Source organism: Peromyscus leucopus, unplaced genomic scaffold (assembly GCF_004664715.2).
Source record: "Peromyscus leucopus breed LL Stock unplaced genomic scaffold, UCI_PerLeu_2.1 scaffold_870, whole genome shotgun sequence".
Taxonomy (NCBI): Eukaryota; Metazoa; Chordata; class Mammalia; order Rodentia; family Cricetidae; genus Peromyscus; species Peromyscus leucopus.
This window is the reverse complement of record NW_023505806.1, coordinates 10,396-26,997: the sequence shown is the minus strand read 5'-3', so window position 1 is coordinate 26,997 and position 16,602 is coordinate 10,396. Positions and strand designations below refer to the sequence as shown.

At 38.0% G+C, this 16,602-nt stretch overlaps 1 pseudogene; it reads right to left on the bottom strand.

Annotated features, from left to right (window-relative positions):
* Positions 1-2,767: 2,767 nt before the first annotated feature.
* LOC114680658 lies at positions 2,768-2,864 on the bottom strand (annotated as a pseudogene).
* Between the last annotated feature and the right edge of the window lie 13,738 nt (positions 2,865-16,602).

Below are 16,602 nucleotides of genomic sequence, written 5' to 3'. Positions count from 1 at the left end.
GGGGGCATTTTCATCCACTCTTTATTTTCCATATCCCCTCACTTGGTCCCTTGTTTCTGCCGTTCGACCACACTCACCCATGCTTAAGCTTTCTGCACCCAATATCCCCCCTAATTTCATTTACCTGTATTCTTCTAGTACCCTTTCTCAATGCACCCAACAATGGCCCTTTTCTAGTTCCCTGGATTCCTGGTACACTCCAAGTTAAACCACAAAACTAAGATTTGAAGCTCTGACCTGCATATTCAAGAGAATATTTAGAACTGTATTTCTGGGTTGGTGACCTCACTTAGGATAACGTTTTCCAGGTCTTTCTTCTACCTGCAAAATACAATTCCATTGTGAAAATGTACCATATTTTCCTCATCTAGTGATAAGCTGATAGACCATCTAGGTTTATTTCATTTCTCAGTTATTGCAATATAACAGTTAGCATTGCTGTATAGTGCCTTAGCTATAAGTCCTTAGGGTGTATGCCCAAGTGTGGTAAGACTGGGTTATATTGGTAGTATTGCTTTGGATTTTTGAGAAATCTCTAGGGAGATTTTTAAAGTGGCTTCATTACTATACACTCCACCAACAGAGCATAATGTTCCCTCTCCCCACCCCCCCCACTCCCCACACCACACAAATTAAGATAATGTTAATTGATACATAAAATGTAAAAACCAAGATGTTAAACACATACCAGGTGTGCTTGGATATGTGTATACATTGTGTACATGTTTAATTAGCTTAAATATAATATGCCACTGTTTAAATCAGGTTAAGCATAGATCTTTAAACATTTATACATTTATCATTTCTTGTGATGAAAACTTTCAAAGCCTTTTCTTGCAACTTTTTGAAATCTATAGAGATTTGTATCTGTACTCTCTCAATACAATAACACACAAGAATTCCTTCCCTTTTGTTCTAACTATAACTAGTAGCATCAAACTGTGACCCATCGTCCTTTGTTCTGAAACTCTTCCTGTGCCTGAGAACCATGACCAGACTCTTACTTTCTATGATATCAACTTTTATTATTGAAAGTAGATTTTCTCATTCAATATATCTCGACCACAGTTTCCTCTCCCCCCATCCTTCCCACATTACGCCACTTCCCCTCTCCTCCAGATCCATTCCTGCTCTATCTTCCAGCAAAAGAGCAGCCTCTAAGAGACAACACCCAACAGGACAAAACAAAATACAGTGAGATAAGGCAAAAGCCCTCACATCGAAGATTAGTAAGGCTACCAACAGGAAGAAAGAAAGTCCCAAGAGCAGACAAAAGACTCAGAGACACACCTGCTCCCACTGTTAGGAGTCTCACAAAAACAAGCGAGCAGCCACAACATATGCCGAGACCTGGGCAGACCCATGCCGATCTCATTTTTTCTGCTTCCATCTCTGGGAGCCCCTATGAGCCCCTGCTTAGTTGATTCAGTGGGCCTTGTTCTCCTGGTGTCCTCCATCCTCTGACTCTTACAATCTTCCTGCCCCCTCTTCCATGAGACTCACAGAGTTCCAGGTGAGGGACCTGATGGTCCTATTTGACTCTTTCTCCACATAATGTCTGGCTGTGGGTCTCTACATCTGTTCCCATCTTCTCATCAAAGGAAGCCTCTCTGATGACGACTGGACAAGGTACCTGTCTATGAGTAGAGCAGAATGTCATTAGAAATCATTTCACTGATTTTTTTTTCTTTTTTTTTAGGTCAGTCATGTTTAGTTCTGCCGTAGTTCTCTGGGCTATCCAGTCTCCAGTTCCTGGCCTTCCAGGCAGTGTCCAACATAGGCTCCCTCTTGCGGCATAGGCTGCAAGTTAAACCAAATATTGGTGGCTTCTCCCACAAGGTCTGTGCCACCATTGCTCCAGCACATCTTGCAAGCAGGACAGACTGTTGGTCAAAGGTTCTGTGGCTGGGTTGGTGTTTGTGTTTCTCCTTTGGTACCCTGCAGAGTACCTTCAGTACCAACGAGACTAGGAGGTGAAGGTTCCATGCAGACACTGCTCGACCTCTCCACACTCAATGAGTTGAGTGGATGTTGTCCTTGGCAAAGGACCCCACCCTCACCCCGACCCCTGCTGTCAGTTTTTGGAGAGAGACCCTCTGCCCTAGCTTCAGCCTGGGTTGTTAGGGGCCCCTAAAAATTCAACTGAATGCAGCCCGGTCCCTCCATTGGAAGCCCTGCCTGGCTACAAGATGGCCAATTGAGACTCCATTTCCCCCATTACTAGGAGTCCTCACTAGGATTACTCTCATAGAATCCAGGAAGTTTCCACTGCAAAAATATGGAACATTTCACTATAACACGAATCTTAAAAGGTCTTATTAATAAAAACAAACCCAGAGCCAGGTATTGGAGTGAACGCTAAAAGATTCAGAGAGAGAGAACCAGCCACAGCTAACCTCACCTCACCAATTCCTCAGCTAATCTCGTTTCCTCAAACTGGAAGCCTCTGTGTCCTCATCCAAATGGATCTCATCTGAACTGCTGCTCAAAAGTCTAAAATCTTAACAGACTCTAGTTCTGGTTTTCACACCTATATACCTTTCTGCTTCCTGCCATTACTTCCTGGGATTAAAGGCGTGTGTCACCATGCCTGGCTGTTTCCAATGTAGCTTTTGAACTCACAGAGATCCGGATGGATCTCTGCCTCCAGAATGCTAGGATTAAAGGTGTGTGTGCCACCATTTTCTGGCCTCTATGTCTATCTAGCAGCTGTTCTGTTCTCTGACCCCCAGATAAGTTTATTAAGGTGCACAATATATTGAGGGACACAATATTATGTCACAAATTTGTGTGTCATCCTTGTGCAAAGACCGTGCTAATCTTCACTGTATCATTCCAATTCAGTATATGCCACCAAAGGAAGCACAACTTTAAATTTTCATGTGAGTGAGATAGCGCAGTACTTTTTTTGTGTGTTTGGATATTTTCATTAACAGAATGGTATTTAGTTCCATCCAAAGCATATGGATTCTTCACATAAAGAAGCAGATGGGGACATGTTCTTCCCTGCATGAATGACTGGGAAATAGCATGGTACCTTCTGCAACTTCCTTAATTTCTGTGAATTGAGAACCTTTATCTTTAAGATTAGCCAATGAAATCCACACAGCAGTAATTCTGCCAAGTGAGTAAGAGCATGTGTGGAGGGTGCATTACATTGTAAGTATTTTTGGAGATAAAATTATATATCCGTGTCCTGTTCGTTCCTCTTCCACTATGCTGATGATAGGGAAGCAATGGAAAGAAAATGGTGGTAAGTAGGTTAAAACATGGTTCAAGTTTGTGAACCACTTATGTGGAGAGGGAGAGCCACTGGTAACTGCTTTCCATTATTCTGCAGTACTTTTGGACTCCCCATTCTCTCTCCCCTGAGTAAGAAGTTCCCAAGAGAAGAATATAATGGGGCACACCATGAATAGATCCATATTAGACCCACTATTACCTATGAATATTCAGTATGGATCATTATTTTAATGTTCTCTGCACATGAAATAAATGACATCTCTCATACTTATGAAAAAACGCTTTATTGTTTGGTTTTAGAAATTCCCATAAATATTGCTTTACTCTGGTGAGATGGGACATGGCAAGGACTGAGATAAACTCCTCTGCTCTCTTAATCATGATGTTGCATTGTGAATGAATCAGAAGCTCTTTGTGCAGATCTACTTACTGTAATATACTATTTGTGAAATGGTTTAATTGAAAATTACTAGCAGATACTGCTACCAGACTGTCAATTTTCTGTAGCAACAGGGACTTATAGGTCTTGTGTGCAAAATAAAATTTTAATGAAATAGGAATTTGAAAATAACAATTATAGTATATCATATAATGTATGATTTAATCATTAAATTACTTTTATATAATAAAGCAAGATAATACAAGGTCTGGGACTTTAAAATGACAACTAAGAAAGCAATTATGCTTGCATTTTACTAATAACATATTGTAAAATAAATAAATATGTCTAGTAGTGTGTTTATAGTGTAAACCATTACAGAACTAATTTATTTATCTGCAAAATAGAAAAAGAGGGAGATGCTTAGAATAGGGTGTGATTATCCCTGATGTAAATTCTAAGATACTCGAACATTTGACATTCACAGAAGATCTCAAGGTTTTTATTTGATTGTTTTTGAGACAAGGTCTCACTCCAAGCTGATATAGAACTTATTATGTAAATCAAAGTAGCTTCAGACATGCAGTGATCCTCCTGCCTCATCCTCAATACTGGTATTATAGGTGTGGGCAACAAAGGCTCCAAGAATATTTTCTAACTTCTTTTGATACCATGTGGTAGATTCTATGTATTGACCCTTTCCAGCTGTTTCTTCTGCATTTAATGCCCTCTGTTCTTCTGCTTAGTGGTCTAATGGGTCTACAAGACAACTTGGCTCTACTGGAATGAAAACTACAGAAGAGTAAGACTTTTGTGCCTTGATGTGGCTCTAGGATTTAAAAGAGTTGCAGGCTGAGGTTTCAGTACGTGTTCATACCACATCGCCGGTTCTGTTTGCAAACCAAATACTGGTATGCTGTTCATCCAGATTTATTTCAATGTACTTAGGTTTTATCTGCTACATTAAAAAAAATATTCTAAAGGAAAGCAAGTTAAAGACGTTAAAAGTAATATTTCTAGACAAGATGTGCCCACCTAGGTTTACTGACAACTTAATAAATGGCTTTGAGTGGTGAGCATTAGCAAACCTAGGACAGATGTTAATTCGTAGTGACTGCTTACAGCACTCACGGTATTTTTTATGTTGCTCTCCATTCCTTTGAGTCTCCCTCCCTGATTTCTGTGGATAAGGAATGTGTTTCTGGATGCTAGTGTTAATGAAAACTCTCTCCCAGGTAAACAAATATGAATGCCAAGGTTCCTTTGAAACAGTGTTTTATTCCAAAGAGGATATTCATATTATATTCTAGTAATAGAAAGTCTAGGTGGAGTAAAAAGCAAGATGCACTCTAGTAATTGTGAGACCAAAATGAGCCATCTTAGAAATAAGACCAAAATGCTTTCACCCTAAAATTAAGGCCTAAGATTTCTCCTTTTGGGAATAGGCCATTAGTTACTGAAACCAGTCAGTTCAGATTCCAGAAACCAAGAAGTGTAAAAGTACAGAGTCACAAGATAGTCACGAGGTAATGCCTGCCCGACTACAGAATGTCCTTTCCCTGGTTTCCAGGGTAACTGACCACAGAAATGCCCCCACCTGAGGGCAGCCAATGAGAAATGGTGGCGGGCAACCACTCCCTTAGAAGTAATTTCTAGAAGTCCCTAGAAGCGAGCCAATCAGAATTGTATCCATACTAGCACCCCTAAGTGATGTAACTTTGTGACTTTTCCCTTTAAAAACTGAGCTTGCAGACAGGTGGGTACTTCCTCCAGCCTCCACTGCGTTGGGTGTATTGGACGAAGTCCCTGCCTAGGCTTGTATTGCTTTTGGATATCCAGAATTAAACCTTGCTTTTGCATTCCGGCAAGCTCGTCTTTGGTGGTCTCTCTGGGGTCACGATCTGGGCACAACAGTAATAACCTTAGGAAGGTGTTCATCACTGAGCCTTAGCTGTGCTCTTGTCCTACTTTTCAATCTCGGAATCTCTTACTGGATCTAGTTACTTTGAAACTTTATTTGAAATTGTCATTAATATTTTATTTACTTTTCATATTGCAAACTCTCAATGTTTCCATTAATTTGAGTAGTATTGACTGCCAACCTATTAAGCAATATGAAAAGTTCAGTATAAATACAAAGAAGCTCTTGTGTTTAAATGGTGTTGAGTGTGAAGAAGGTAGACACGTGGCTATAGATTGAAAACTATTAAGAAAACCAAAAGTAAGATGCAACTATCTGGATAATGATGCTCCAAGATGCTGTGGGTTGCGATACAAAAATCCTAGTTTAAAGTGTAAGATACCTTAACATGAGTTTTTGGTAAATGGTACACTAAAGACCCCCTAAACAATACAAGCTCTTGCCATTCCATTTGGTTTTCCACAAGAACTGGACAATAAAACACTATTACTAAAGACATTACCTGTGTTGGTTGCAAAATACAGAGCAGTCAATCTTTAACCAAGCTGGAAGCTTCCTCCCTGTAGGCCAGGCTTTCATAGTACCAGAAGATGCTATGAAAGTCATTGGAGAAAAAAGGCATACATGGTCTCACCCATCTGTGAATCCTATGAACTATAATACCAACCCACTGCAAAATGTGCTCCTACTTGTCTAATGGGGACATTGCTATTATGAGGGTAACCAAGTGTTCTCTGGTTGTATTTGAGGTCCATTTCATAGGATCTTCCATAGCTGGCACTGTAAACTCAACCACATACATATGGTTGTAGAAATCCCTGGAGGGTGCTTATTACTGTTGTTTAGCTAAACTGGCATACAGTCAAACTGCCTTTTAAGCATCTGTGTTTATACCCATTGCCAAATGTTACACTAAGCCTTAATCAGAGAATCTTCTCTGAAAAGTGAACATAGGTTAATATTAAGTCTCATGGTTGTTCAAGGTGAGGAAAATAAATGATGGTTGGATGCCTAGCCCTAGATAGGACATTTATATGCCCCCTCTAAAGCTCAGAGAACGTTATAGAAAAGGATATAAAAAGAATTAAAAGCCAGAAGTCAGAGGGGCTTCATATTTTCAGCTTCTGTATATGATACAGTCATTGCAATCATAAAGTCACAGCAGTTTGGGTTATCTGCATTGAGTCTGCAAAGAGTTTGTCAATAGTCTGTCACAGATGAGGAAGGAGATCATGGGGCCCTACCCTTCCCTATGGAACTGCTGGTTACCAATAGATTCTGGACGAGGGCTGATATAGATATATAGGGGGATAGAGATGATAAGATAAAAGGGTAGATTAATGAACCTACTTTTAAAGAACAACTTGTTTAAAATGTTTTACATTGGTATAGATTTTAGTTTATGTTTAAAATGTTTTACATTGGTATAAATTTTAGTTTATTGATACAAACTTGAAGTTAATTTTGTTATACTGTATATATATATTTCTATTCTTGTTTGAGGTATTATGTTTAACTCATTTAAAATTGTAATGGATAATTAAAAATAGATTAATAATTAGTCATCTATGATAATCATATTTGTAGCCATGTTAGTTAAGCTTCTAGGTATACATAGATATATTTCAGATAGATAGGTAATCTTCAAACACTTCATAGACCTAGAGAATATGGCATTTAAATAACTTAAAATTCTGTTGACGTGAGACACAATTGCTCCTGGCTGCACCAATTGATCCCGAGAGAATGTTGGGCTTCTAAGACATTTCCATTTGGAAGTTTGTCTTTTTGGCACAAAATGGCCTACTGGGCAAAGAACTGCCCTTGCCTTGATGGCTGACAGTACAAATGCAATGCTGTCCTTTCTGGACAAGCGGGACACAAGGAAAGCGACCACTGTACTCTGCCAAGACAGGGTAAGATGGTCTTCAGAATTCCTGCTTCTAAAAATGGTCTGTCAGATACTCTAGGCCTGTAGCCAATTTGAATGCACCAACAATGCTGAGAAACATTAGGTGACTGTCCAGGCTGCCAGCTGTCTTGGTCTACTCTTGCAAGATTCCCGAAAGTTGCTTGCATCCATCTACCATTTCTCAGGTACCATTATGTTCCTTCTCAGGTCTTTGATGTGGTTGAAAACTAGATAGTTGTAATTTCCTCAGTTATGATAAAAGATAAGTTAGATATAAAACCTTAAACTCACAAATATAAGATAGATAGGACATCTTCTTTAATATTGTAACTGTAATTCTTGCTCGATAATTGTTTTGTTATATGTAATTTTACCATGTTAAAGTTAAAACCTTCCTTTTTAAAAAAAGAAGAAAAGGGGAAGTGCTGTGGATATTGTTCTATATAAATAAAACACTGATGGCCAGTGACCAGGCAGGAAGTAGGTGCCAGGCAGGAAGTAGGTGGACAAGGAGAGAGGAGAATTCTGGGAAGCGGAAGGCTGAGGAGGAGACACTGCAGCCACGCCAGGACAAGCAGCATGTAAAGACTCTGGTAAGCCACCAGCCACGTGGCAAGGTATAGATTTATAAAAATGGGTTAATTTAAGATAAAAGAACAGTTAGCAAGAAGCCTGCCACGGCCATACAGTTTATAAGTGATATAAGCGTCTGAGTGATTATTTTATAAGTGGATTGTGGGACTGCGGGGCTTGGGGAACCTGGAGAGAAGCCCTCCAGCAACAGAGGGCTAGTCTGTATCCTGGTAGATTCTGGAAAAGGAGTAGTCAACATCCTGATAGATTCTGGGAGGATGTAGTCAATGTCTTTAGTTGCATAACCACTGGTAAGCCTATTATGTTAACATGTGATAATTCCAAACTCATGATCACATAAATAGTCCTAGTTAAATCTAACATGTCACAAGGCAGAACAAAAAGACAATCGAGACAGGGATTTGAAGGGAAGAGTGGATGATGATTGGGTTGGGAAGAGGACAAAAAAAGAGTAAGGAATGAGAGTGGTAAGAATTCATTATGTACCTACATGAAATTGTCATTGAACAAGTTTAATTAATAAAAGCATCATAAAAACAGAAGAGAATTTATTTCTGAAGAGATAGAAAATGTCACTCTCACCTTGATTATAATTCCTATACTGCAGCATATTCTGCGTACAATTCAATTGACACAGTAACCATTGTGGAAAGTAATAATTACAAACTGGTTTTAAAGAAATTTCTAAGACCTACTACAATTATTGCTGTCACCATTCATTTTTAAAAGATACAATGATCTGTATGTAAAGAAGCCTGCCTCTCAGCAAATACACGAAACTGAGCAACAATTTTCTCTTATTGATTGGATATTAATTCTAATTAAATTTCTCACGTGCTATGCAGGATTTTAAATATTCCTCTTCTATACGTGTTCTAAATAAGGGTTTACAATGACTATCACAATCTGTTGACATGCATCATCTAAATTTAAGTCAGACACTAAAATTTGCAGTAGGATCAATGATAAAATTCCTAAGCTATTTCAAATTTGAAAGACTGCCTTATTTTTAACTTCATATCAAATCTATGTAAATTACCTAAAGCAAATCACTACTTTAACATTAGAACTATTGGATATAAGTGATATGTCTGTCTGCTTAGGCTTCCATAACAAAATACTACAGGCTGGGTAGATTGAATGACAGAAATGTATCAGATTACCATCTTGGATGCTGGAAATTACAATTTAAGATAAGGAGTTTCTTTCTGGCTGGCAGAAGAGCACCTTAGTATAATCCTCTTGTGGCCTTCTCTCTTAGTATGGAGAAAGGGATGGAGAATCCTTTTCTTATTAAGATACCTATCCTATAGGATCATTGAATGGCTTCCTACAGACCCTATTACTAAATACATTTAGGGCATCAACAAACAACCTTTAGCAGAGATAAAGTTCCATCCAAAGCAAGTCAATAGATACTATTCCTTCAATCTAACTACTATTTCATGGCAGGAAACAAAAGACCTTACTTAATGAAAACGATTTTACTATCTCAGCTAAGCTAATAAACTTCAATACACATAGCTTTTATTAACTTAGTAAAGACTCAATATGCAATTGATAATAAAAATCTGTCAAGCAGTTGATATGCATGAAAAATTTCTTGCTTTACATAAAGTAAGGTGATTAGTTTTGAGTGATGGGAGTTTAGTACCAAGCATCTGTTAAAATAATTAGTAACAAATAAAAATTCACACTCCATTTGTGTGGATTATTCTCTGAAGAGTAATAATTTTTCTAAAATGTTATATAATAATTATCCTAAATATATAGATTGACAGAGAAATATTACATAAAACCATAATATTTCAAAGTATCAAAAACATCTGAATGCAATAAATCTGAAAACTTGTAGTATTTGGTTCTTTTAACAATTGATAAATTTATTGTAGAAATAGCTCATAAAACCAAAAAAATTAGCAGTACTTTTTAGGTAAGTAATCAAAGAAAACAGAAAAAAAAAAGAAATATGAAAGAACTTAATATCATAAGTAATTTCTTAAAGACTCATTGGGCACTGAGATGACACCATCTTTTCTAAACAAGTTTATTTTTAAAAAAGAAAGGCTGTTCTGATGAGATTTAGAAATATGTAGACTGTCAACATTTCAACACTTAGGATGAGGGGCTCATGAGCCCTTAGCACTAATTGGGAAGTTATTGATGAATGATTATTTCTAGTAAGGGAGAGTTAGTTTTCTTTAAGGTTTTGGCCCCTGGTGGGTCAAACACACTCCATTTGATATCACTATACCCATGAGTACATGGAGAACACAAACTGGAATCCCTGGATTATAAAAAAATAAAATAAAAAGAATGCTGTGAGATGTTGTTCTGTATGTTGTGAATATGTGTTGCTCTGATTGGTTGATAAATAAAACACTGATTGGCCAGTAGCCAAGCAGGAAGTATAGTTGGGATGAGCAGATGAGGAGATTTCTGGGAACAGGAAGGTTGAGTCAGGAGTAACCAGCCAGACACAGAGGAAGCAAGATGTGAAGGCAGAACTGAGAAAAGGTACCAAGCCACGAGGCTTAACATAGAAAAGAATTATGGGTTAATTTAAGTGTAAGAGCTAGTAGCTAATAAGCTGAGCTAATGGCCAAGCAGTTATAATTAATATAAGCTTCTGAGTGATTATTTTATAAGTGGGCCACGGGACAGTAGGGACCCAAGAAACATCTGGCTACAAAAGAAGACACAAAGGTAGGAGAGAATCTTTATGTGTCTCGAGGGGATCTGGGAGGAATTAAGAAGATGAACAGACAATGAATATGACCAAACTACATAGTATACATGTATGAAATTCTTAAAGAGTTAAAAAAATATTATTGAAAAAGTTCTTCTGGATATATTTCCAATTAAGTAAGTTATTACTAGTAACATTTTGATATTATTATAATTTATTGTTAATATTACTTGTAAGAGTTTACTATGCTATGTTGGTTTTGCTTGCAGATCTGTATACTTAGTGACCTAACTAAACTAATTTGGAACAAATATTTATTATTATGTAGGTTCATGTTTTTAGAGATTATACATGGTCTTAGAGCCAAATTATTGAAGATTATGGGCTATTAAAATTTAGATCTTAGAAAAGATGACTGAAGCCGGGCAGTGGTAGTGCACACCTTTAATCCCAGCACTCAGGAGGCACAGGCAGGTGGATCTCGGTGAGTTCAAGGTCAGCCTGAGCTACGGAGTGAGTCGCAAAGCTACATAGAGAAACCCTGTCTCAAAAAAAAAAAAACGACTGAGACAAATCAAATGAACTCACATTTATATCTACAATACATGGAACAGTCAACATTGCTAATACATGTGTTTTCTGCTTTTGACAAGGTTGACTGGAAAACCCAGTGTAACTCATTAGGGGATATTTGGATCTAAAACAAATGTAATTGGATCTCATCAGGCCATATATGTACACTGAAATTGCAAGTGTTATACACAACACAATAAACCCTTATTATAAGAAAAAGAGTCAATAGTTATATATTTCCAATTTAAGAGTCAAAATTATTGTTTTGGCTCCGAAGTTACTGTTACCTAAAAGGAAAGAAAAAGCTAGAACTTTTTTGTTTAGGACATTCCCATTTGAATGATAGATTAGTATAACAAGTGACACCAAGCCAGTGCCTACATAGAGCCTTTATGCCTACATTCTAGCATCTTTGGTACAGGAAGACACTCTGTACTCTACCAAAAGAGAAACATTAACACCAAGCCAGTCGCAAACCATTTGATCTACAATGATGTCTGTAACTGAAGTTTTCTCCAGTCTTGCCCAGCCCCACAGACCCCACAGCCACTTATAAAATAGTCACTCAGAAGCTTATATTAATTAAAACTGCTCAGCCATTAGCTCAGGCCTACTACTGACTGGCTCTTACATTTAAACTAACCCATTTTTGTTAATCTATATGTCGTCACATTTTCTGTGGCTTTACTTGTGTGCCATTACATGCTGCTCCATGGACAGCAGGCTGGTGTCTCCTGACTCAGCCTTCCAGCCTTCCCACAATTCTCCTTGTTTGCTTTCCCACCTATACTTCCTGCCTGGCTTCTGGCAATTCAGCAATTTATTTATCAACCAATCAGAGCAACACATTCACAGCATACAGAGCAATAGCCACAGCAGATAGCCAACCTACAAGATACACTAGGACAATATGGGACAAAGCTTGTGGGGGTCACCAAACAATATCCGATTTGACTTACGGCCCACTTCATGAGATAGAACCCATTAGTGGCATTGCTTGGGTGACCAAGAACTAGAAACTAGATAGAACAGGGACCTAGGGGAAAACTGAATACTACTGTCCTAAAATTTAAAAAGTAGCAATAAAGAGACTTTTAATGACATTCTGCTATACCCATTGATGAGTGCCTTCATCAGTCATCTTCAGACAAGCTTCCACCTGCAACAGATGGGAACAAACACACTGCAAACATGTAGAGAGTGAGAGACCTTGGTACCCTCAGTCCTGAAGAGAATGTCTCCATCAAATTCCATCCCTCAGGGCTTAGGAAAACCCTATGGAAGAGGGGCAGAAAGAATGTGAAAACAAAAGGGGATGAAGGACACCAAAAAACCAAGGCCCTCTAAGTCAAAAGGAGTGATGCACATATGAACTGAGGCAGCATGCACAGGGCCTGCTTGGGTCTCCCTAACCCAGAAGCTATCTCCAGTTGATAACCACGTGTAAATGGAAATTTAATTTCCTCCAAGGGAGTCTCACTGGGGAAACAGATGATTCTTAAGGGTCGGCTGCATGGCTAGCAGTAGATGGCCAACAGAAAACGAACTCAATGGCATTTTTAAAGATTCCTTGTCTCATAATGTAGTGTCAGGGTCTTTCCTTTTAAAAAAATGTTATTTTTTATTTTTAATTTATTTTATTTATTTTTCTTCTTTATTTTTAGCCTACAGGTCCTCTATGTGTATAATATGGCTTCCAACTTAGTGTTTTTATGGGATTCCCAAGTGTGCAAATGAGTGGGTTTCTGTATCTATATTGTTTTTTGTGCCTTTTCTTGGCTCTTTTCCTTCTGTTTGTTTTTTTACTCCTATTCTAACATGCGAGGGTTTTCTTCATCATGTTATACTATTATCCCTTAGAAGCCTGTTTGTTTCCTAATGAAACAGAAAGGGGGTGGATCGGGATGGAAGGGAAGGTTGGGATGAACTGGGAGGAGGAGATGAAGGGGAAAGAATAATCAGGATATATTATGTAAGAAAACACTATTTTTCAATACAAGGGAAAAGGCAATATAAGAAAAAATTTTCAACTAATCTACAAAACCCAGTGTACATTTTATACTTAGATACATGTAAATTTGTTGGCAATATTTTAAATATACAACGATTACAGACTATATCACTAGTCCTTCACAATAACTTAGGAGTTGAGAAGGGTATGTTAGCTGACAAAAACACTTTTCTAGGCTTTGTGGGGAATAGCAGTTGTGTTCTGTCAATGATCATAGTGAATGAATAAATCTAGTGAATGAATAAAGAGATATCATCAATTATCAAATAGACACTTAAATCATATTTTTAATCATAACAAAATCCTAACAAAAAAGATTACTCATGAAGAAAACAACTTACCTAGCGTTCTCTACAATTGTCTACCTTTTGTGTTTGCTGACAACCTCTAGACACTTCTAGTGTCAGTGTTTTGGGTATTATCCTTCCACCCTTCACAGTAAAAACATCTTTTTTTCTAGGGAGTACTTGTTTCTCTTTATGCTTTTAAATTCACTGAATTGTGGGCTTAGTGATTTGTGACCATATTATACTTGTTCTCTGGCTTGTTCCCCTCCCACACACACACAGGTCTCCTCTGAGAAAGTAAATAACACCCTCCGGACCATTTGCCGTAATTTTCTATTCTCTACCCTCTGGCCATCATCCTACCTCATGTATCCATTTCCATAGTCTCATCTGAGTCCTGTAGCTAGTTGTCTGTCATCACACTCTGATTTTGATAGCTATATCAATAATTCCCAAGATTTATTCACTTTCTTTGACACATATATCAGTTCTGCTGACTGAATTCAGAAATTAGTCATGATACACACATTTGTAAAGCTGGGTATCTCTACTTGAATTGTCAAGCCAGGCTCTGCAGCCTGACTAAGTCTACTAGGACCTGGACATCATACCAGTCAATTAGTAAGAAAACCTAAAGAATTTCGTCAATATCATGTTAGAGCTATAGATGAATAGCAAAATAGCCCAAAGAAACTGTTAGAAACTATGTAAACAACTGATGAGAGATAGTCTGTAAACAATTTAAGAAATTGTTCATAAGGAAGATTTAGTTGACCTAAGGCAATGCATTAACTTGGGTGAGAATCAGTGATTTCTTAGAACTCCAAATGCCAAGTACAACTCTGCGGTTTTGAGGCTCATTGTGGAAATTGGAAAAGATTCAGCAAACAGTATATTCACCAAGTTTCCAGGGATGCAGGGACTGAATATGTTGGAACTTAATGGATCTATCTAAATATGTGGAATCATCTCTACAGCTGAAGAAACAAGTTTCCAAGGGTCACAGATTGTGTAACAGTGAAAAACTTTGCCTGTAGAGGAAATTCCATTATCTCATCTATGGTATGTTTCTGCTTTCCCATGTATTAGAATTTATTGAATTATCATGTAGTGGAGGAGACATTATTTTTAAGATCCTATTAAATGGGATATGTGGACAAACATCTACTCCACCCAAATATGATCCTGATGACAGACCAAAGAAGAGACAGCACCAAAGTCTATTGAATGTTTTGTTGAAGCAGTCCTTTTTATATGGGTTACTTAAAGGAAGTAAGGGTGAGGTGTTTACTTACTGACTCAGAAAAAACAGTTGCATTACTCAAGCTCAACACAGCATGAATGGCAGGTTCCAAAAACTAGAAACCTGGGCCACATTGCACAATTTACAGGAAGCTCAACAGACTGGAAAAGTGTCTGTTCCAGGTGCTCAGTTGGTCTAAGCCTCTTCCAGGTAGTTTAGATGGTCCCTTCTTCCAGGCAACTTGGCCAATCTGAGCCTCTTCTAGACAGCTCAATTTGTCTGAGTGTCTTCAAGGCAACTTGTATTGTCTGAGAGTGACTCTCAGCAGTGGTCATTGTTTGTGTATGTTTGGGGAGGGAGGAATCTGGGCAATCTGGTCAGTTTCAGGAACTTCCTGAATATACTTTGAGTTGTTTGCTTCCTGATCTTAAAGAGCTTCCCCTAAGGATAAAACGTTTCACCTTCCCTTAGAACATCCTGTTCTTTCTCCAACTTGTGAACATCTTGTGTCTTAATGAGGGAACTCTAAGGTTAGAAAGTTTCAATATCAGAAAAAAAACTTGTGCATAACAGAAGGAGTTTTATCTTTGAGACATCGTATATCTGACTCATGAGTCTTCAGATTTGAGAAGATAGAGTCGTCAATTCCATAAGAGATCAGATATCAAAAGGTTCTACTCAATATAGATGTTTAGGACATTGGGAAGCTGTGCCTTTATAGTCATTTTATATTTCTGCTGTGACTATTGGCCGTAAGTGGATAAGTTAACTAAATGTATTCTCTTTAGCTCTGGAAGGCCTAAGACTATAGATATAAACTCAACATTTCAGAATTCTGATTCCTTCTAGCAGAAACATTTTCTTTCCCTTCCCTGGCAGTATCTGCCACCATCTTCAACTGAGACCACATCACTTTGACTGCCACTTTGGTGGTCACATTGCCTTCTCTATGTCATCAAATTTGTTGTAGCTCCCACTTCTAAGGACATTACATCTTCACATGTTACCATGCTTAGTTAAATCACAACTATGGGCAATTTTGCCACATAAAGTAATACAGTTTCCAGGGTCTACATGTGGAACCTTCTCTAAGCACCAAAATACAGCATGATTATTCCAAGAATCACACCAAGGTACATTTACAGCTCCAGTGGCACAAGCAAAGACAGGTATGCAGCCACCCATATGATACTGACATAGTAGAGCATTGTCAATATCAATAAGAGGGTAGGTGAACAAGCAATGGTGCCATCGGCAACGTGTCTTTACCATGCATATTATAGTCATCCTGCATGAAGTGTTCTACCTTGTTGAAGTGAGATTTTCATCAGGGTTTCTTTGTATGTTTTGTATCTACCAAGCAAACTTCTGGTAACTCTACATTCCTTTCCTCTGTCCTTTGAAAACTCCTTTTTAATCTTCTAGCTTTTCTGGTGCTACACGTCCAAATTTCCCACATTCCCTCATAGTTTCCCTGTCATTTCCCTCCAATGCTGCTCATATATCCACAGTCTCTGAATATATTACTTGCTATAGTTACAACCTCATGATTTGGCATTTATCAGTTTCCATTTTGTTCTTTTCAAAAGTTCTTCTCAGTTGGGTTATATTACAGAACCAAGTAGAATGCCATATCTCATTTTGGAGACACCAAACAATATAACATTATTTGTTGATTCAAATTTCCCAGGAGATGTACTAAGGTAACACGGAAGTGTAAGAATCGATAAACTATCAATCATCATTCAAA